A 21,365-nucleotide genomic window follows, 5' to 3' on the forward strand; every position below is an offset into this window, starting at 1 on the left:
CACACCCATTACTCATTAGGAGAATATGAACAACCCTTGTTGACCACAAAAAAAAATGATGTCGTTAAATTAGCAAAAGTGTCATCGGACTTCCCCATTTAGACTGTGCGCTGTGTGCTTTAGACAATGCGATTAGATCGTAAAAATAGGGCCCATAATGTTAATCAACTTTTTCTTCCAAAAAAGTTCATTTTAAAAATCCCATTTTACCAGTCAAATTCTAAAATAAATAAAGAAATGGGGTGTGCGGCGGGGCACAAAGTAACGCGGGGTTAATTGTAACACGGACTGTTTACATTTTTGCACAGGGTTGAGCAATTAGTTTTTTCTGGTATTGTTTTCACGCTAAATTGTCTCCAGCAAATTTATAGAAAGGCATAATGTTTTTCCATAGAGTTATTGATGAAAGAGTGTAAATACATTTTTTCATCTTATGTTTTTTTTTTTCGGTTTCTGAGTTGGGTATGTGTTGCTTGTGTAAAAATATAATTAATCAAACTCAACAAGGTTGGGTCTCTTAACACTGTTCCTGGAGGGCACCTGTCCTCCCCCAGTAAACCCCAATGAAACACAACTGAACCTGCTATTCAAGTTGATCAGGGCTACCTAAAAATTAGAGGCAGGTGTGCTGGAGTAAGGTTGGAACTAAAATATGCAGGATAGGTGCCCTCCAGGAACAACTTGAAGACCCATGTTTAGGCCTTAGTTATATTAGGACATTTAAGTAGCTTTTTCCAACAAACCTTTAAAAAACAATACTAATATGCATCTTCTAACAAAACAATTACACTGATATATTTTATGATATGTCAGTGCAAGAAGTTTTTTAATAAACGCAGCTCAAACGCACATTTTAGTCAGGGACTATGATACGCCCTGACTAGGAAACCGCCCCATAAAGTATTTATAGTAAAAAAATAAACAGGTTTTACTTAAGAGTAAAATGAATTGTGTTGTGGTTTAGTTGAATGCTGTACTGTATGTGCTTTATTTAACATTGCCTTTGTTACACATGTTAGATGATTATTATGATATTAATGGTAAATTATGCATAATTTAATGCAACTTACCCTAAACCAAACCCTTATGCTAACCATTTAGTAAGTGCATGTTGTTGATTATAAGTACTCTGTACTTAAATGTATTATTACACTGCAACAGTGATGCTTTAAAGTATTTTGATTTTTTAAAGATGATCAAGTGCATTACAATGTAGTGTAGTAAAAAATAATCCAAATGTAGTCTACTTCATACATTTCCATTTTCATCAAACATGTTGAATTTATTCTGCCATAAACACAATTACAAAATATATACAGTAGTCATTATTGCTGATGTAGACTATATATAAAATGTGGCCCATTTCAGAATGGTGTAGATACCCAATCATCAACATTACAAAGATTACTGTAACAATTACTATCACTGTCTTTATTTCTATAGTGTGATACTGTAGTAAATGTTTGCAATGAATTGTGTCTGTCAGTACAGCAGCTGTACATCCAGCTGCACCAGAGGAAATCCATCCGCTCACACCTTTAAACCTAAACTACACAGACAGCAACTGTTGCTTTATGCCTCTCTTAATCAGCACAACTAGACCTAAAGATGACTTCAAAGAGATATCATGCTTTCACGGTGTAATTCTTTACCTCTCTTACACATCTTCAACAATGATTCGCTGCCATGTCGGATTTGTGCGCGCATGTATGTTTCTATTCTGAGATTGCACAGCTGGTGTCAGTATTTCAGCCAGCATGTTACTGTTGTCTTTGTTTTTTCTTTGCTTTCTGTACAATTTGAGGTGACCAGCTGTGGTGATTGCTTTTCCTTCCTTGGCTTTTGCTTGTGTGTAATTTAGACTTGGCTTGCCGTGACAGTGGTGTTCAAAAGGGCTTGGAAAAGGCCTGAAATAGAAAACAAAAAGCACCATGTCAGCATGTGAGACAATGTCTCATGGAGATCTCCATTGGAAACTAAACTGACCCGGGCTAGATTAAACCGTATGTTGCTGCATGTCCTGCATGTTGCGGAACTTTTCCTAATGTACAATGTGTATGTTTATCACTCTGTGTGTGATCTTCGTGTGTGATCAGCCTTTTCTCATTTCTGAATCCTATCTTGTATGTCCGAAAATGCATGTCATTGGCTAGTGTTTTCAGCAAATGTGTAACAGTATAGTATCAGCAAGGTTTAGTTAGAAATATTTGTGTTTGTTATTAGTGTTGCTTCTGAGTAAAATCTTTAATGAAATGAATTTTAAGAAAGTAGGGGCGAGCGCTTTTTGATTTTGGCTCTATCGTTCAAAAAATATTTAAGTTAGATTAATAATTTTTTACACAATCAACACACACATCTCTGCTACAAATGAACACTTAAAGTTTGTTTATGGGACCTACCGTTATTGTACAATTACACAGAAAGTGACAGGAGTGCAAATGTTACAACTTACCCAATAGGTGGGGTTAATTGTAATAGAGAGTTTGTTGTAACACCTGCTAGAAAATGTAGTTTAAACACAAATAATGTAATACAATTCTGTCTATATACTAAAGGTGGATATTGTTTATATATCTGCCTATAATAGATGAATGTGTGGATATATATCCATCCATGATCCTTCATCTAACCATCCTTATATTTAGCATCAATGCATATCAATAGATTTTTTGAAAGGGCTGCGCAGTTAAGAAAAAAATCATAATTGTCAATTATTTCCTATGATATTGTATTAACAGAATTAATGTATTTACATTGTTTTCATTTCATTCTCATTGTATACCTGATGCTTAATTGTAACACTGCGTGACAACTAACCCCGCTGTGTAAAATGTTTTCAATCTCAGCTATCAGTTACTAGGAGTTGCTGACATGTTTCAAAACGGTGTTATGTTTTAACAAGACAGTGATTAAAATAATATAAGGTTGGATATGGTGACTTACACACCCAACTTAGAAATTGAAAAAAACTTAAGATGAAGAAATTTACTTTTATGCCTCCAAAACACTCTTTGTTTAATATCTTAACCAAAACACATCAAAACTTTTCACTAATATACATGAGATCATCTGACAGTAAGAGAAAATGACCAAAAGCACAGATTCCTTGGCCCTGTAGAAATAAAGTAGCTGTGTTACATTTAACCTCGCGTTAGTTTGTGCCCCGCTCACCCCTAGTTGTTTTAAAAATTGTTATTTGTATAGACAGATGTGTAAGGCAAGTGATTTAAAGCATACTAGAAATGAACTAATTGCACAACCTTAAGCCCAACACAACTATAACATTTGTAAAAGCAAAAATCTGCTACACTGTCTGGAAAAAAAGTTGTGTAAAGTTATATAATGTGTTTGTGTGTGTAAATATGTTATTTTGAATGTAGACCTGCGCACTCAAATAGAAAACGACATGGTTGTGATGTGCATGTGGTGCGACGCAGTCTTTTTTCCAGGTGCGTCAGTTTAAACGTGAAATGTAAATCGGTTTATTTTGAATGTAGATGCATGGCAAACTCGCTCTAATCGAGAGTGACGTGCATGTGATTTGTTCTTTTTTCCAGGCGTGTGGGCGCCCAGCCAGATGAAAATACTTTAAAGGAACAGTATGTAGGATTGTGGCCAAAACTGGTATTGCAATAACAAAACTTGTGGCTAAAACTGGTACTGCAATCACACAACTGGTGGCCAATAAGCAAAATGACAACATAAACATCAGTTGAGGGCTGCAACTCCACTTTTTAAATGACAATATCCTGGCCATACCACTATTGTCAGTGTTATAAGTATTTAAAATGAAAATGATTTCTTAATGTCTAGTGACATATCAGGGCAATTTTATGATTAATTGATATACATTTCTTACATACTGTTCCTTTAACTTTTCAGAATGCCGAGTTGGAGAGCGGTGTGGTCCCATTTTCTGTGCGGTTTTAGATATGATGTGTGAACCACCCCTTAGACTCCTAAACATATATACTGTATATCTATTCATTTTTTATTTACGGTACCATCTATACAAAATGATTTAGCAGGTATGTATTTTCACACAGAAAAACAGGTGCTTGTAAACATGGGACGATATAGTTTATTGCAGTATGTGAAAACATCAGTCCACACACACTGTGCTAGCAAGGTGTCATTTTGACTGAAACGTTCCACAAAGTGTCTATTGATGTGTGCAGGTTCTTTGACCTCCCCCATCTTCTCTATTTTTCATTGCTTTGTTAAAAAAGAGCACCCGCAGGGGGAGAATCGCTGGTTGTCATTGCTTTTTAGCCACCGCGCTAGCCCTGCCTGTCCATCTGCCCGGCTGGAGACTCCGTGAAATTGCCGTATTCCATAATAGACTCGGGCGTTCTGGGCCGACACACAATGAATGTTGTTGTAATTTCTGCTGTCATGGGGGCAATGGATGCCCCTCTGCGTTTTTCTTTTTTTTCCGTGCTTGTTGGTCCATGCGCAGGGAGCAATTTACATAGAGACATTAATGTAACTGTCATGTTCTATCCCAAAGCAGCCATGCAGAACTGCTAAGAGACAGGCCGAGCTGCAATACTGATGCTTATAGCGCTCGCAGATCGAGCCGCGGCACAAAGTTAATGGAATTAAGTAAAGAATTCTGCTATTTACCACTACGGCAGATAAGTGAGAGAAAGAGAGAGAGAGGGGTGAACATTTAAATAAGCGTCGGAGTGGAAATGAATGGCAAAATAACACATGGAGGAAAACATTTGAGGAAGTCATTTGTATCCGGTGGTGATTTGCAGAGAGAGATCAGTCGGAGATATGAATTGGTAATGAAATATCTGTGTTAGACCCGCATGCTGCTTGCAACATCAGCACATCTCTGATGCTCGAGAACATGTTTTAGGCCACGAGTGTGATATTAACTGGTCAATACAGGCTTTTATTGAACTATTTTCTCTCTCTTTTTCTCTTGTGGCCTGTAAATGTGGGGCCAATACAAAATTATACAGACCTGAGAGCCCATCATCAAATCTTATTTTGTGTGTAAATGTATATTGCATTTGTGGGTCACTCTTTGTACATTTACACATCTATTTCTGATTATATAGAATAATGGTGCAGTGCTGGGAGAGCAGGCTGTGTTTCACTGACAGTCTAACAGAATCAGTAAATCATTATTGTGAATGCTTATTCTCTCACTGACCCTAGACCTGTTTAAGAACTACATCAAAAAGAGACTGAATGAAGCTTTTATTGCACTGGCTGTGTGTTTGAAATGTTCATCTACAGTTGTTTGATATAACAGCATATGGGGTTTTATTAATAGTTAAGTAAGGAGTTTTCATTGTTCAGTATATACTGTACATTTTGACCTTGCTATGCTAAAGTCGATGTACAATTACTCTATTCAATGTCAGTAAAGGTATTACAGCAGGTATATTTTAATAATGTGCTGTACGTGTGGAACAGTCTATCCTATATTTATACCAACTAAATGGTGTTTCACACAGTATACACAAAGTGTACCGGTACCAAATCAAGCTACTGTAATTATGCGGCAGTTTCCAGGACAGGGTTTAGATTAATCCAGGACAAGGCCTTAGTTGTATTAGGACATTTAAGTAGCTTTTACAAACATACCTTACAAAAAATAAACTTTAAGGACTGGAAATCGCCCTTAAATGTTTAAGTGTGTGTTGTTTATGTTCCATTGGCCATGTGATCTTATTATGTTGAGCCGCATGATGCTCGTTGTAGAACAAAACATATTAGTCTGTTGGAAGGCTGGATTCTTCATTTCATGTATTTATACAGTATGTGATTTTAAACACACTTTGAATTTTGGTAAATTTGGACACAATTTCCTATTGAGATGGATGTTAAAGGAATGAGGGGAAAAATTACTAAGTGCATCATAATAATGGAATATGTACTGTAGGTGTGAGGGTTTGGAGGACAAATGAACCCAAGAGCAGACGGTGTCGGGGAAAAACAGAAAACACTTTTTTTATTTACAAAAACAAAAACCCATGAGGGGGTACACAACATGAAGACATGAAACTGACGGATAACTTCACAACTTGACTGGGTAACTAGACTCTGTAAGACGTGGAACACGACACAACACAATGATCCTGCACAGAACTAAAGATACACTGACATTAAATAGAATTAACCAAACAAGATAACGAGCGGGGAACAGGTGATGGTAATAAGTAATAATTAACACTAAGCAGGAGGACGAGGGAGCGGGGACAAATGACAAGACACCGGAGGCACATGCCCAAAAACAAGGCATGAACCTCCACACAAGGCCAGGGACTGCCAGAACTCTGCCACCATGACAAAATACAAATTTAACAAGACTTCAAGGCAGAGTCCTGACAGTAGGGATGCATGATATTATTGGCACGCCAATATTATTGGCCAATAATGACTTATAAGAGTCAATCTGTAATTAGGGGTGCATGTCATCTCCATGGACTCTATTAAAGAAATAAGCCCCAAGAAGCAGTGGGTTACCAGTACATTTTATAACAGCTAAGGGGCATTGTTAGGCACGACGCGAAGCGTCCCCCCCTTAGCTGTTATAAAATGCACTGTAACAGCATTGCTTCGCAGGGCTTATTGCTTTAATAAAACGGTTACTTCATATGCATAGCAGGATTTCATAAATTAAAACACAAATAAGTTGGTATAAGTACAAATATTACTCTTCCGCCAAATAAAGTAGTTCCTCAAGAATCAAGTGTGACTGCAACAGAGTGCAGTTCCCAACCAACACAGAAGCAGCAAAGACACAATGAAAATATGATTTAAGACTGGTGTTTATTCTCATAAATCAACATTTATCTAATTTATACATTAACATTTATATCATGCAACTGTTGAAGTGATGATCAAATATGCTTGGAAGCATGCTGAACTCTTTCCCCGTCAGCGTTTTTTTTTAAAGTTGCCACTCAGTTTTAGTTTAATGCCTTCCAGAAAAATTATCTTCTTTAAATAAACATAAAATATATCAAATGAAAGAACAGTCCATCCGCTTTAAAAAAAACCTGTTTCATCCTACCTTCCTTTGTTCTCTTATCACCTCTTAAATTTTCAGCTTAACGCTGAGATAATAAAATTTTTGTGAAGAACTTTTGTAAGATGTCAGATTCAGAACCACGATCAAAACTTACACAGTGTTTTTAGTGTTGAGTGAATGCGTCAGTGTTTAAGTTGGGTAAGATCACCATCTAGTGTGTAGCGGAAATATGGATTTGAGATAGAAACTCCTCAGGGAACGTTTTCTCTTTATTGACGAGATGACTCAACAATATTTATTGACATTTATCTGGATATCGCCATAATTGTGCAAATGTAGAAAAATTAAAATATGATTAAAGACTGTGGTGTTTATTTTCATAAATCATTACGCAGCGACAGTGGCGCAGTGATAGTTCTGTAATGCGGTCTGAACCGTGTTATTTTATCACAGCTTAGAACGCGTTTCAACCAATCAGAATGAAGAACCAGAACTGCCCGTTTTATAATATACATTTTTCATTAACTTTTCACTTCAAGCAATATATTAGGAGACTTTTCTAATTAATTTAATACAAAAATCCAACAGATACCCATCTTTTATCTTGCAAAATTGGCATATTCTATGCTGGAATTTGGGATTTGGTAAATGTGAGGTTTTGTTCTGCAGATTAATAATACATGTTTCTGTATATTTTTTATATTTGTCCAACATAATCATTAAATTATGAGAAAGGTGTTTTTAATATATTTTGCTCATGCATCTAAATCATACATTTTGTGTATTTCTGAGAAATCAGTGTCAACTGTGTTACTCTCGATAAAACCCCCAATAAATCAGCAATGGTTTGTTTCAAACATCAAACAAAGTCCAACATCAAGGAATGTAATTTCTTTTTTAGAGGGAAATTTAAAGACAGTGTGGTAATCATAACTTCTCTTCAATATTTTATCAGTAACTTTTTACAATAAGGTTTATTAGTTAACATTAGTTAACTACATTAGTTAACATGAACTAATAATGAACTGCACTTATACATCATTGATGTCCACAATGTTTGAAAAACGCTTGGAAAAGGAGACGGGCCGACTACCAAAACACACTTATAGCCAATCAGCAGTAAGGAGCGTGTCTACTAACTGACATCCTTGCCGGTTTGCGTATGTGTGGGGCGGGTCTATCAACAGAAGGTCCAGATTCTATTGGGGTAGGGGCGTGTTTGTTTAGGTGATTTCAAATATCAACATTGGCTTTCAAACATCATGGACTCCGCCTTTAATCTTTGTTAATGTTAATTTCAACAATTACTTATACTTTATTAAAATCTTGTTAACATTAGTTAATGCACTCTGAACTAACATGAACAAACAATTAAAAGCTTTATTTCTATTAACATTAACAAAGATTAATAAATACTGTAACAAATGTTTTGCTCATGGTTTGTTCATGTTAGTTAATAGATTACTAATGTTAACTAATGAATCTTATTGTAAAGTGTTACCATTTTATCTATATTATTCTCTGGACATACAGTAGATTAATTTACTGTCAAATGTGTTATCAACATGTTCTAGCGAACTTGCTTCACATGTTATATTTATAAATATGTGGAGAAAGAATATAAATACATAAGTTAATCAAAGTCATGTACTAACTAGTCAAAGGTCAGTAGTTTGCACAAGGCCTTAAAATTGCCTTGAAATGTCAACTGTGTGACCCATCAACTGTAACAGAATTGACAAGGATTAACACATTAGAGCTAAAGCTTGCCAAATAATCAATTTAGCACATTAAGGGGGTATAATATTCAACCAACTAGTTTATTTATCAAAAAAGAATACTGATTTTCTGACTTTTTGGCTGACACAAAATGTACCCTTAGATATAGAATGACTCCTAAATAAATTATGGGAAAATTATGTCGATATAAAGACATGTTGATTATGTACGTGAGCTCACACATAGAAAGTGCTGTAGGGATCATGTCAGCTAAGGGTCTCAACCAGTGGTTCTCAAACTGGGGATCGTGGCCCCCTGGGAAGCCCCAGTTTAATGACAAAAATACATTAATTTATCATATATTCTGTGTAATTAAACATCAGAAAAATAAGGCTATCCAACAGCACTACATTGTATAATTTAACATGTTTTGTTTAATTTAAATGTTAAGTTTTGGAATGTTTTATGTCATAAATTTTCTTTGGGGGGCCACAAGGATAAACCATACACAGGGGGCTGCATGCAGAAAAGTTTGAGAACAACTAGACTATTACATCATGAATAATCAAAATGTATTCAAGATCAGCTGTTACAGAGAAATGGTTTCAATCATGTTACAGTGTATATTATATCACAACACACCTTCACATCCTCAATTATCAGCATATTTTGCATACTGTATACAGCTGCAGAGAAAATTAAGAGACCATTGCATTGGTCCCTTTCAGTTTTTCTAGATTTACTCTTCATAGGTATGTGTTTAAGTAAAGATATAATTTTTGTTTCATTCTGTAAACTACCGACAACATTTCTGCCAAATTCTTAAAGTCGCCATGAAACGAAAGTAGCGATTGCCTTATTTTCCCCATGGTGACGTACATCCGAATGAAACGGCTTTTGAGATGAAATAAGGCAGGGCTGGATTTGAATTTGTCCATAGAGATCTGATTGGATCGTTTGAAGTTGGGTCGTGTTGCTAATTGCTAATCGCTGCGATCTTCTCCCGGACCCCGCCCACCTGCCATACTTATGACCGGAAGTGCAGATTTGCATTTTTGATTAAAGATTATGAGCACACACAATTTTTTAAAAATAGTGAAGCTCACAGATAAGTCATTTGTTAATAATACCACAATATAAAAAAATCTATAGTTTTTCATTTTAATTTTATTGCGACGTTAATAACAATTATGTTTTTTTTACTTTTATTTACTAATAATTTTCAAAATAACAAAAAAAAGGATGCCGTGTTTTCTGATCTTCAATTCCTGCCAAGAAAACAAGTTCAAATTCATTTCTCAACAATAAAATACTAATGTTTTTACATGTATTTTAGAAAAAAATCCAAAAAACTTTTAGTCACGTCTTAATGGGTCTTGTATATAGAGACAGATTAATCTCATTAATAATTCACGCAAAAAACATGATTCACACATGCGTAGACAATTTCACATGCATGAAATCAAATTCACATACACAAAAATATATATATTCGCAAAAAAACGATGTACATAGCCAAAATAAAAATACGAAACAAACGAAAATAAACAATTCACAAATGTAGAACTGTGTACGGACAGTTTTAAATTTTAAAGACGATTCGTACATTCACAGTCATGATAAACTTAAAATTTTAAACTTTTCGTACACAGTTGTACATTTGTGAATTTTTTTTTTTTTTTCGTTTGTGAAACGTATTTTATGAATATGAATTTTTATTTTGTGTATGTGAAACTTTTTTTGTGAATATATATATTTTTTCGTGTATGTGAATTAGTTTTCATGCGTGTGATTTTTGCTACACGTGTGTGCATCATGTTTTTTGCGTCAATTATTATTGAGTTTATTCTGCTTCCATACTTGTCATGCTCTCAGTCTTTTACATTTGCTTTTGGGTGACTTTGTCACTCCTGAGGTTTGCTTTTGTTGAAATCCAACAGACACTGGACTGAAATGGTTTAAGTACATCTTGAAATGATGATTAAAGTTAAAACTGGAGTGGTCTCTTATTTTTTTTTTCCTTGGCTGTTTATCTCTATCACAGTCATTGCAGTTTAAATGCATTTTAAGCCTTGCCAGATTTAACTCGCACACTGTTTCTCTGACACCCGAAGCATGCGCACAAACACCAGCTGTCATACACCTTGTGAGTAGTAAAGTTCTCATTTGCACCTTATTGTGCTTAAACTGTCAAATACACGCAAGGTTATGTTTTAAGTGAATGTAAACAGTCTGTGATCATGTGTATCAGTGCAATAAAGTGGCAGTAGCCTACCTTGCTGTTTGTGATAGTAATGGTACAACAAAGACAATAAAAACTACTTCGGTATAGGCTGTTTGTAGCCAACCTTTATTAAAAACTTGGTATGACTATGCAGTGTTTTCCTTTTTATTGTATTATTCTTTTTAAAAACAAGTTCCAGTTTTTGCAATTGTCTACGGAGTTGAAAATTATCCGATATCTGCAAAAATCCAGTTTGGTGCATCTGTAATGTACTGTATATGTTCTTTGTTCTTGTGACTTGCATATATCACACTTTCTGTGAGCACATAGTTATGATATTTTGTACTATTCCACACAACACAACTCCTTTCAGAAAGCAGAGCCCATCTGACTGTCAGAGAGCACCATTCCATCAAACAGGCAGAGAGGTATTGTGTTCCTCTGCTGACACGGCCTGCGAACGTAGACTGAAACTATTTCTCTGTCAAGAGAATCAAGCGGAGAACGGCGGGCCTTGTATCCTCACATTAAACGCTGAAAGCGCGCCTTGTTTTCAGGAGGGACATGGCAGAAAACAGGAGCCGGGGTAAATGGAGGGCCTGCTGTGGGGTGGTCTTTTTCATAGTGATTAACTCAAACGACACGCAACCGGAGGGACACTGGCTGCCTCCACATTAATGCCTTTTAGGAGAAACGGCGGCACTCCTCATATGAATGCGTCTGCCTCGCTACCAGGGGAAAGAGGGAGAGAGAGATGGAGAAGAAAGAAGCGCAGCTATTGAAGATGGCATCTCTGCTCTCTCTGTATACACTTTGGACGCTCTCCACATTTTGATTTAATAATGGCCTGCCATGTAGATCTTTATTCATGTGGCTGGAAGGATAAGTGCTGATGTGTGTCATTATGTCCACCCCAGCATGAAGCCGAGTGAATTTAAGTCAGAGTATGTATATACACCGCAAGTGAAAGAAAAATGACAAATTTGTCTGTGTTTTTATAAGCGAAAGAAACGCTTGTGAAGTTGGAGCCGTGGTATAGTACAACACCTGTGCTCTGGACACACTGAACCGTGGTGCTCATGCAAAAGTACAGCTTTGATTATGTCCTCCTGATCTTGATTTTCCCAATCTCTGTAAACCCTCTGTTTTTACCGTCATGTTTGTTTTAAAAACATCAGAGAAATGGTCAGAAATAGTCCTTAGCTATCACCAGGGCAGTACCCTTTAAAAAGGTCCTAAAATGTACCATTTAGGTACAGATATGCATACGTTTGTTGCCAATATGTACCATATGAACTCTTTTTAACTTACTTAAACTTACTTTTTAACTCTAAAAAGTACACATGCCCCGCTGACAGTTAGGGACCATTTGCACCAACTGGGCGTTAACCCGGTCGTAAGACTAGTCTGAAAGTAAAACGTTTTACGTCCGACGTAGATTTTACACCTGTTGCACCATCTAGGCTTTCTCAATAAACGTCTTCAGCGATCTTGCGTCCTCGTGTTCTCGTTCAACGTCATCATTAACCGTCGAAGTTCAATTCCAATTCTCAAGAACGCAAGTACAGAGGACGCATGAAAATACCCGAATGTGTTCTTGATATCGAGGATGCATCGAGTGCAGACCTGCCGCTGAAATCGCTTTACGCCGCAGAAGTAATTGCGGCAATACAATGGCGGAGGTCATGTGACCAACAGGAAGATCGCACACATCTCAATTCTCACAAGTGAGTTCTGTGTTCTCGAGACCTTCTGAGTTCGTTCTTCAAAGGTCGCCTGACAAGACCGATCTCCACGAGAACGCAAGTCTGTTCTTTGCGTTCTTGGAATTGAGAAACAGCCTAAATTTATGGCAAAAATAGAAATAATAAAATTTGATGAGACGTTGGCGCATATAATGCACAGGATATGCGAGCTGTGTGCTTTCATACATGGCAGAGTGAGAGACTGCACCAATAAATTCTTATATATATATCATAAAATAGCAAAATATTTACAAAAAGGCATTATAGGGGGCATATCGTGAAAATCTGACTTTTTCCATCTTTAAGTGCTTCTATCAACCTAGAAAATGTGAAAAAGATCAACCCAGTAACTTAGTTTTGGGAAACCAATCTCTGCAAGCATTTGGAAAAATAGCTCATTGAAATTTGGCTCCCCCTGTGATGTCGGAAGGGGATAATACAAACCCTTAATCTGCAGTATCCAACCATGACACTGCCATTTAGTGCAGAGATCAGCTCACTTAGTGGCAATTTTAAGATGCTATAATAAATTATCTATATGATATTTTGAGCACATACTGAATGTACTCTGAAGACACCAAATATTTATTTTACATTTTAAAAAATTAATTAAAAGCTTTAATTCAATTTCGTTTTAATCCAGAACTATTAGAGTTAATCCGCAAATAATTACCTTTTGTGCAAACGGTAAAGGCTTCATTTAGTTAATTTGCATGTTGTGTTTGATCGGTCTGGATGTTACGCACACATCTTGATGGAAAGTGCACAGGCAAACAGAAGAAAGGAGGAAAAGATGTGTAAGTTTATAACCATAGTAAAGGGAATGGCGTCTCAATATCACTGCAGCTAAATGCATATGAAATGCGCTGAGTGTAGCCGCGTTTGGTCGTAGTTTCAGATGGTGCAACAGACTTAAAAAAAAAATTCACAACGTCGACCGTAGCTAAGCCTAACGTTGGGATTACATTTAACTTTTTTATGTCCTGCTGGTGCAACCTCCCCTGCAGTCTTGACTACTCTATGTTGCTTGTTTACAGTTTAAAGTGTCGTGCTTGTTCACTTCTGGGGTCTTCACCTTCACGTGTCTGTTCTTTGTCCCCCCACTCCTCCTCCTCTCCAGACTCATTGATGTTTGGCTGATAATGTGAGGGAAATCACTTGGTCATGCTTGAACTCGTCCTGTACGCACGCTTTCTATCAGCCATAAATATTGTGTTTGAAGCCACAACCGCGAGTCATTTCAACTATTAATCTTTCATTAATGCCTCTCTTCATTAATTCATAATCGTTTGCTCAGCCTGGTGTTGATTGCTCGCTATGGTTATGATTTGCATTGCTGCCAGGCATCAATTAATCTTTTCTTGCATCAGTCAACAAGAGCTATTGTAATACGACATAGTGTAAACAGTTAGCACTGAACAAAGACCGAGTAAATAATGGATTGTTTAAATCTGTTTATAAAGCGTCTTGTTTAACCACTTGAGAGCAGGGAAATCTAATCTTTCTCTGTCACTGTTTCTCTATATGTCTCAGGCTCAGAAGTTTCTGGTTCATAATGATCTCCACAAATCCCAAACAGAGCTGATAGTCCCATCCATCAGTATGACAACACGCGGCTGCTGTTCAACATGCAGTTAACTCTGAGAAGCGCACACATGCTTAAGGGTGAAGTGCGTGAAACTATACATTTTTGTGTCTGAGAGAGATGGAAAGCAGTACGGTGCTGTACCTGTTGTGAAATTTTTTGTAGTGCAGTAGTGTTTCGGCATGCACATTTATTTTCATGTAACTCAGTAGATGTCTCCGCCTTGATAAATTTGTGTGTGTGTGTGTGTGTGTGTGTGTGTGTGTGTGTGTGTGTACATTTCTCTCTACTTGCAAAGAAACATAATAAGGGTTAAACCCTAAATTTAGGTAAATCCTCTCCACATCTTACCTGTAGGGCCTCGCGGTTCTCTGTGGTGCTCTGGGATGAGAGATCCTTCAAATCTGAGCAATGTAATAGTCTAACAGTGTTATCAATGTTTCAGAGACTTTCCCATGGTTTATTCATCTCTCTTTTACCCGTAGCATTGTCTCTCGTGTTATTGTTAAGTTCCTCTTGAATTAATCATATCGTACAACAGTGTTTTACAGCAGGATGCATACGATTGAGACACTAAGCTTGGCTACACCGATAAAATCTTTGTCTTCACTGTTCATATCCTGTACTTTTTGTAACAGCTACACTTTCTTTTTATCTAAAATGACATCTTAGCCATCAAGAACACTTTTGTACCTCCATGATTGTCTCTGCATTGTGTGCAATGTAACATGTTAGGAGCTGCAAATTTGCACGGTAGATTTACTGTGCCATGTATCTTGTGCCAAATAGCTAAATCAGCAGCATGGACATAAACGCAATGTTTAGGGAGTGAACTTCTAAACAGCAATTCAAAAACTTAGATGAAGTCGCCATAGCATTTTTGTTCGTTTATATGTAATAAAAATGTAATAAAGGTACATTTCATCCAAAGATGAAAATTCTTTGAAAAACAGTAAAAGACAACCCACGTGAAAATGGGAAGAAAATAGGAAAAACTATTGAGTAACCAATACGTGAAACTGACACAGAAAAGAAAGTCTGTGGTACAGACACAGAAAAATGCCGAGATCCGTTACAATGACACTTATAAATGAGCAAAGTATTCCGTGACTATAACACGGAAATTCGTGAGATCAGGTTGTGCCAAATATGTGTTAGCAGCCTATGTTATACGTTAACGATTTGGGACAAATATATTATTTAATGTTAAACTATGTGAGTGGCGCTTTGTGGCGCAACAGGGATTTGAGCAGCGTCCAGAGCATAGACTGTAAAAAATATGGACGTAGTGTCTGTGACTTCACCCGTAGGTTTCTGAAGATCATTTTTGAATCCAATAGTAGGCGGTGCCAGCCGTCACCATCTTGGCATTGCATCACTCGTGGATAAACTGAAAATTGGTAAAGAGGTGGGACGTGGGACAAGCTGAGGTGGCTGGTTACTGAAACCACACCCGCCTAGTTCGACTCTAGTTACAGCAATGTCAGTTCACCCGTCACTCAAGTGGCCATGCCCTTAATTATGCAGAACTTTAAGGCTTAGGGCCAATCTCATTTCTCTGTCTTACCCCTTCCCCTTTGTCTTCGTCTTCCCCTTGCCCCTTGAAACCGAGTAAAGGGGAAAGGGGTAAGACAGATCGTTCGTCTAAAAAATGAGACACCACTCGATTACCGTTTGCGTCACCTTCCCTTGCCGCGAACTGGCTGCTACGTAAACAGACAAGCGTTGACAAACAAAGAAGATGCCGTTGTCTCAGGTTGTGGTACCGATTGCCTGAGCGGAGCTCCACAAATAGCGCATAACTTAGCTGTTAGCTAGTCTCAGCCTCAGACGCCACGCCCACAAACTGTTGGCTGAACGTCTGATGTTTTTCGTACACTTTTCTGGAAACCCTGTGAGAATGTCTAAAGTCGTCTTTTGATTGGTTGAAATAAACCGGATTTCCAGGAGACGCGAGTGTCGCGATTAGTTTCGGTCCCTGGAAAACAAAGCTATGACGTTCCATTGATGCAGAGAATCAGTCATGTCCACGTGGATAATAATGACCAGTTATCATGATCAGCTAAACATTGGACTCTCAAAAATATGCAAAGTTCGCAGCATAGACTCTCTAAAAGACGTCCAAGAGTTTTGCTTGAGGCAGTTAGTGGAGTCAAAAAGTTTGGTTCTCCTGAATTGCTTGTATGTGCTAAAAAGTGGAGAGATATGCTTCAAACAGACGTTTAACGGGAGCGTCTCATTGGTGTGGCTGTTGATGAAGTGCACAACGTTGTTCTATGGTGAGTAATGTTTTAGATGCTATTCGATTGCGGCTGGTTATTTCAATAACTGACTTGTTGCCAGCCGGCTCGATTGTGAGGAGTCCGAAACGTGACGCTAGACGAAACAAACTGTGATTGGTTGTTTGACATGTCGGTCAAACAGCTTGTGGGTGGGCTTTGTCCAGAAAAAGCAGCGAAAAACACCAGACCTTCAGTATGAAGGTCTGGCTACGCGAGACTAGCTGTTAGCTAGCGCCTTAACTAGCGATTCAAAACAAAAACATTACAATTAATATCGCTTGAACATTTTATTAAAAGTATCATAAAACATGAGTGTCATAATATAATCTCAATTAAACTGCAGAAAATAATGTTACTTTCATTTGTGCGACTCCTTGACAGTTCGACGTTCATCAATAAAACGTCTTGATGCCGGCTCTCCTGAGATATTCCTATGTTAACGTTACCCCTCTCTTTCAAGTGTGGTCCTTATCACACTTCGTTTCAAGGGCTATGTATCCCTACGCCTTGGCCCTAGCCCTTGATCAACTGAGAATTGAGACACCACTTCGCCTCAAATGACCGCGCAAAACCGAGGTGAAGGGGTAAGGGGAACGGGTAAGACAAAGAAATGAGACGCACCCTTAATATAATTTAAACATTGAGTTACAAAAATTCACCCCCCTCAGAGTTGTCATGAAGGGCAAAATTAGCTATATAGTCCAAAAACACTTTTTGTACCAGGCTGTAAACATATTATTTTCTACTGTAAAGTTGGGCATTTTAACATGGGGGTCTATGGGAATTGACTCCCTTTTGGAGCCAGCCTCTAGCGGCCAGTCGATGAATTGCAGTTTCTTCCGTATTGGCTTCATCAGAGAGATCGGAAGGTTGCCCCTCGGTCCAGAGTCACAGCGGACAGCCACAGTCAGTTGCCGCCGGTGTGTGTACATTCATAGAAAATAACGTGTTTGATTATTAAATACATGGCGAAACGCGGCGCTTCTCGCCCAGTGTGCGACCCCCTTAATTCTTTCCCCGCCATTGACGAGTTAAGAGAAAACTCTTCCCTGCCAATATCAAGTTTTTCTGGCAATTCGTATTTCCAATATTATCCACCAGGTGGCGCTCTTACACAACTTATAAAGCCCGGAAGTAACCCCTTAGGGCAAACAGTTCAAACTCTGTGTATGTTCTAAATCTAATCTCTATAAAAATCCCTTCACAAAAATGCAATTGTCTTTGGTATTTTTTAATAAACCACCCAATATTTGTATGTTTATATATTTAAAGAAGAACATTTGGAAAGCATTGGAAGGCATTAAACTTTTGTGAAAATCATAAAAAATGCTGGTGCTGGCCGGCAACTGGCCGGCAAATGCTGTCGGGGAAAGAGTTAACAGTCTATAGCAGAGTCGATCCTGGCCTTCTGGGGGCCCTAAGCAACTTTGTGAGGGGGGCCTGCATCGTGTTTATAAAAAAACATTCACTGTCTCTGCTTAAATGTAGCTTTAAACAAAATGTTAACTAAAACACTTATTATTTTTGCCACACGTACATTACTGTGACACTCATCAGAATGCTTCCTAATTATAACATTGACACATGAAAATTCTGAAAAGCCCTTAATCTGTTACATTAGTACTTAGAAAACAAGGTCTACTGCCAAATATATAATTTTTTAAGAGATGTAGAACATCAGGGAAACAAAGAAAATAAAACCAAAATAGCTGTCGGATAAATTATAACAAAATATAACTTTTCCAATTTGTTTTAAAAGTAAGACATGATCAGACTCCACAGGTAAACATACAAAAATGTATCAATAATTCTCTAAATATACAGACATTAGACCTAATGTACATTGTTTTAAAATGCTAACAAGAGTGACACAACATCTTGCATGAATAAATGTTTATTTTTTTAACACGTATGATAGATTTTGATTATTAATGTGTACAAGCGTTTCTAACAAAACACACTGGACTAAAATTGAATCTACACTCTAAAAACCGTTGGGTTATTTTTTTTACCCAATAGGTGGGTTAAACATATTGGGTTGTTCTGTTGGGTTATTCCTAGCTTGTATTGGGTTATTTCCATAACAACCCAGAGAGTTGGGTTAAATTCGGGCTCACGTCACGCATTTTGAGTTTTAATGGTCAACAGGTGCCACTGCTGAGTGCGGACAGACACGAGAGGTACGTTTTAAAAAATATATCTCTGTGTAATGTTTTATTTTGCTACAAAGTGTCTTTAAGCTGTATCACACTGTTAACTACCAGCCACGTTTAAATAGTGTACAAAAACGCTGTTTTCTAGTTTTTGTCCGTTACACCTGTTCCATTCATTAACTGTTACGGATGCCAAACGCGTTTTTAAGCCATCATAAACGTAGAGAGACATCACAATTTATTTTAATACTAAACAGCACCAACAGCATGGTCCCTTACGAAAATGAATCATTTCTTCTTTTAGTAGTAACGTTAGTTTCATGACGTATTGATTGCCATATTGCTTTAACCATGCTTTCTGTAACAGACAATGCTTTTTGGTTTAAAGTGTAGTAAAAACCGTTTTTTAACTTTTGTAAGGGATTCAACCGGCTGTTTTTTGCTCCAAATATTTTTTTAGCCGGTCTGTGTTATAGACACAGAGCTGTAATATAAATGTGATTCTGAATGTAAGGTCTTAAGAAATGACTCGATGGCATTTTTATTGTCGTCTTACTTCAGTATAATCCCCTGATAAAGCGCTGTTTAATCATGCACGTCTGTTTACTGTAACCCCGGTAACGGTTGAATTTGCAATTCAGCGCCATCTACTGTCAAAGTGGAGTATTTATTCAGTGTACCAGATGTGTTTGCTTTGAGATTTAATTAATTATTCTTTTCTTTAAATGTAGACATTCTTGGAGATGGTGCATTAAAAACCTTACAAAATGGCCAGCAAGATGATTCAGCCTTCCTATAGTACCAAGAGGCAAAGCAAACATTTATTAATTTGCAATCTGTAAGTATAATTTATGACACTGTTTTTTTAATCCTGTTTATGTGTGCATATTTACTTGTGAAAATTCTGTCTTCAGGTCAGAAAACAAACATAATTCAGTATTTGGAGGAGGAGGTATAACAAAGACCCCATATCCTGCTATGGGATGAATTTGACTAATCACAAGCCTTTGTTATCGTGGGGAGGCATGGCCCAGGAGCAAGACCAGCAGTTGACATGTGCTTTAATATTTTTTTTACATTTTATACAGAGTATCCCAAGCCTTTCACTACTGTTAACTAGTTTCTGTAACACACAATACATTTTGTACCATGTGATGTTTCCTGAACACACTGTCACCTGCTTAAAGGGACAGTTCCCCCAAAAATGAAAATTGTCATAATTTTCTTCCTCTCCTGTCGTTGCGAACCTGTATACATTTTTTTGTTCTGATGACCACAAAGAAAGATATTTTGAGTAATGTTTGAAGCAGAGCAGATCATGAGCCCCATTGACTGTCATAGTAGGAAAAAAGAATACTGTGAAGATAAATGGGGCTCATGATCGGTTTGATTTCAAACATTCTTTGAAATGTACCTTTGTGGTTATCAAAGTAAGGACTTATGTACAGATTTATAACAACATGAGAGGGAGAAAATTATGACAAAAATGTGTGAACGCTTTTAAGCAGTTTTTAGTTGGATAAGATTGAGTAGATTTGTTTTGTTCTTATGTTTTTGTTTATTTATGTATGTATATATTTATGTATGTGTGTATGTATTTATGCTTCTATACATGTATGTATTTATACATTTAAATGCAGGTGCAAATGACTAAATGAAAATAAAGCATTATAAATGTATTTGTAAGTTTTGTATTATTTATTTATAAAGCAAGTAATAGTAATAAATAAGTAATAATAATAATAAATAATAATAATAATAATAATGGGGTTAAAACAGCATTGCAAAAATAACCCAACAAATTGGTTATTTCATAACCCAACTAATTGGGTAAAACTTTCTACCCAATGCATTGGGTTAAAATAACCCAACAATGGGTCGGTGCTATAGTAACCCACCATTGGGTTATTTATTGGGTTATTTTTAACCCAACTGTTTTTAGTGTGTAGGGATTTGGACTGCAGTGTTTGTTATAAATCCATTGCATGGTTAGTCAAGACTAAACAGAAATTTAAAACATGAATGTGTTCAAATTCTTTTTACCTCACCTTCGCGACGCTTGCCTTTCCTGCTTCAGGCAGATAGCTTTAAACCATATCCGAATGAAGATGCGTGTCGATAGGCGCGGCAACCGCATGCAGAGCTGCATAGATGGACTGACAACTGGACTTAAAGTATCGTGAGATCTGACTGCTAGTTAAAATTTCTAATGGCGCGGCACAATGATGTCACTCGCCAGCTGGTCTGTGCAACCCTGCATGAAGTTGAAGAACAAGGGGGCCCCCTAGTGGTGCGGGGCCCTACGCAGCTCGCGTAGCCTGCGTATAGGGGGGATCGGCTCTGGTCTATAGTGACCATGGTTTGTCCATTTCTAAATAATATGAAAATGTCTTATACTGTCATCGGTTTTAGTTTTCAGTTGATTTGACAGGCATGTAATAATTTAACAATAATTTTCGTCATTTTGGAGGTAAATTCTTCAAAATCTTTCTTGAATGATGAAGTGAGGAAATAATATAAAAATTTAAATTTTTGATTAAACTACGTCATTAACAAGTCACCCATTATTCCAAATGACCAAGAAAGATGTAATTTATTGCGATTTCCAAGTAGTTTTTGTAGATTGTTGCCTCATATTGCATTGAGCTCTCCACACAATCATG

At 37.1% G+C, this 21,365-nt stretch overlaps 2 long non-coding RNA genes across 3 annotated transcripts in view; both read left to right on the plus strand.

Moving 5' to 3' along the window:
• Window positions 1-21,365, plus strand: part of LOC129441930 (uncharacterized) — a 145,880-nt gene that overhangs the window by 105,478 nt on the left and 19,037 nt on the right. Inside the window, exon 5 of one of the 2 annotated variants that reach the window (XR_012360285.1) lies at window positions 14,216-14,429. The exons of the other annotated variant lie outside the window; for it this stretch is intronic. This is a non-coding gene — a long non-coding RNA (uncharacterized lncRNA). Of the gene's footprint in view, window positions 1-14,215; window positions 14,430-21,365 lie in introns of those variants that run through there. 2 annotated transcript variants of the gene reach the window in all.
• Window positions 18,522-20,381, plus strand: LOC129440495 (uncharacterized). The gene is made up of 3 exons (XR_012360229.1): window positions 18,522-18,729; window positions 19,434-19,540; window positions 19,617-20,381. It is a non-coding gene; the product is annotated as an uncharacterized lncRNA (long non-coding RNA).

This window comes from Misgurnus anguillicaudatus, chromosome 21 (assembly GCF_027580225.2).
Source record: "Misgurnus anguillicaudatus chromosome 21, ASM2758022v2, whole genome shotgun sequence".
Taxonomy (NCBI): Eukaryota; Metazoa; Chordata; class Actinopteri; order Cypriniformes; family Cobitidae; genus Misgurnus; species Misgurnus anguillicaudatus.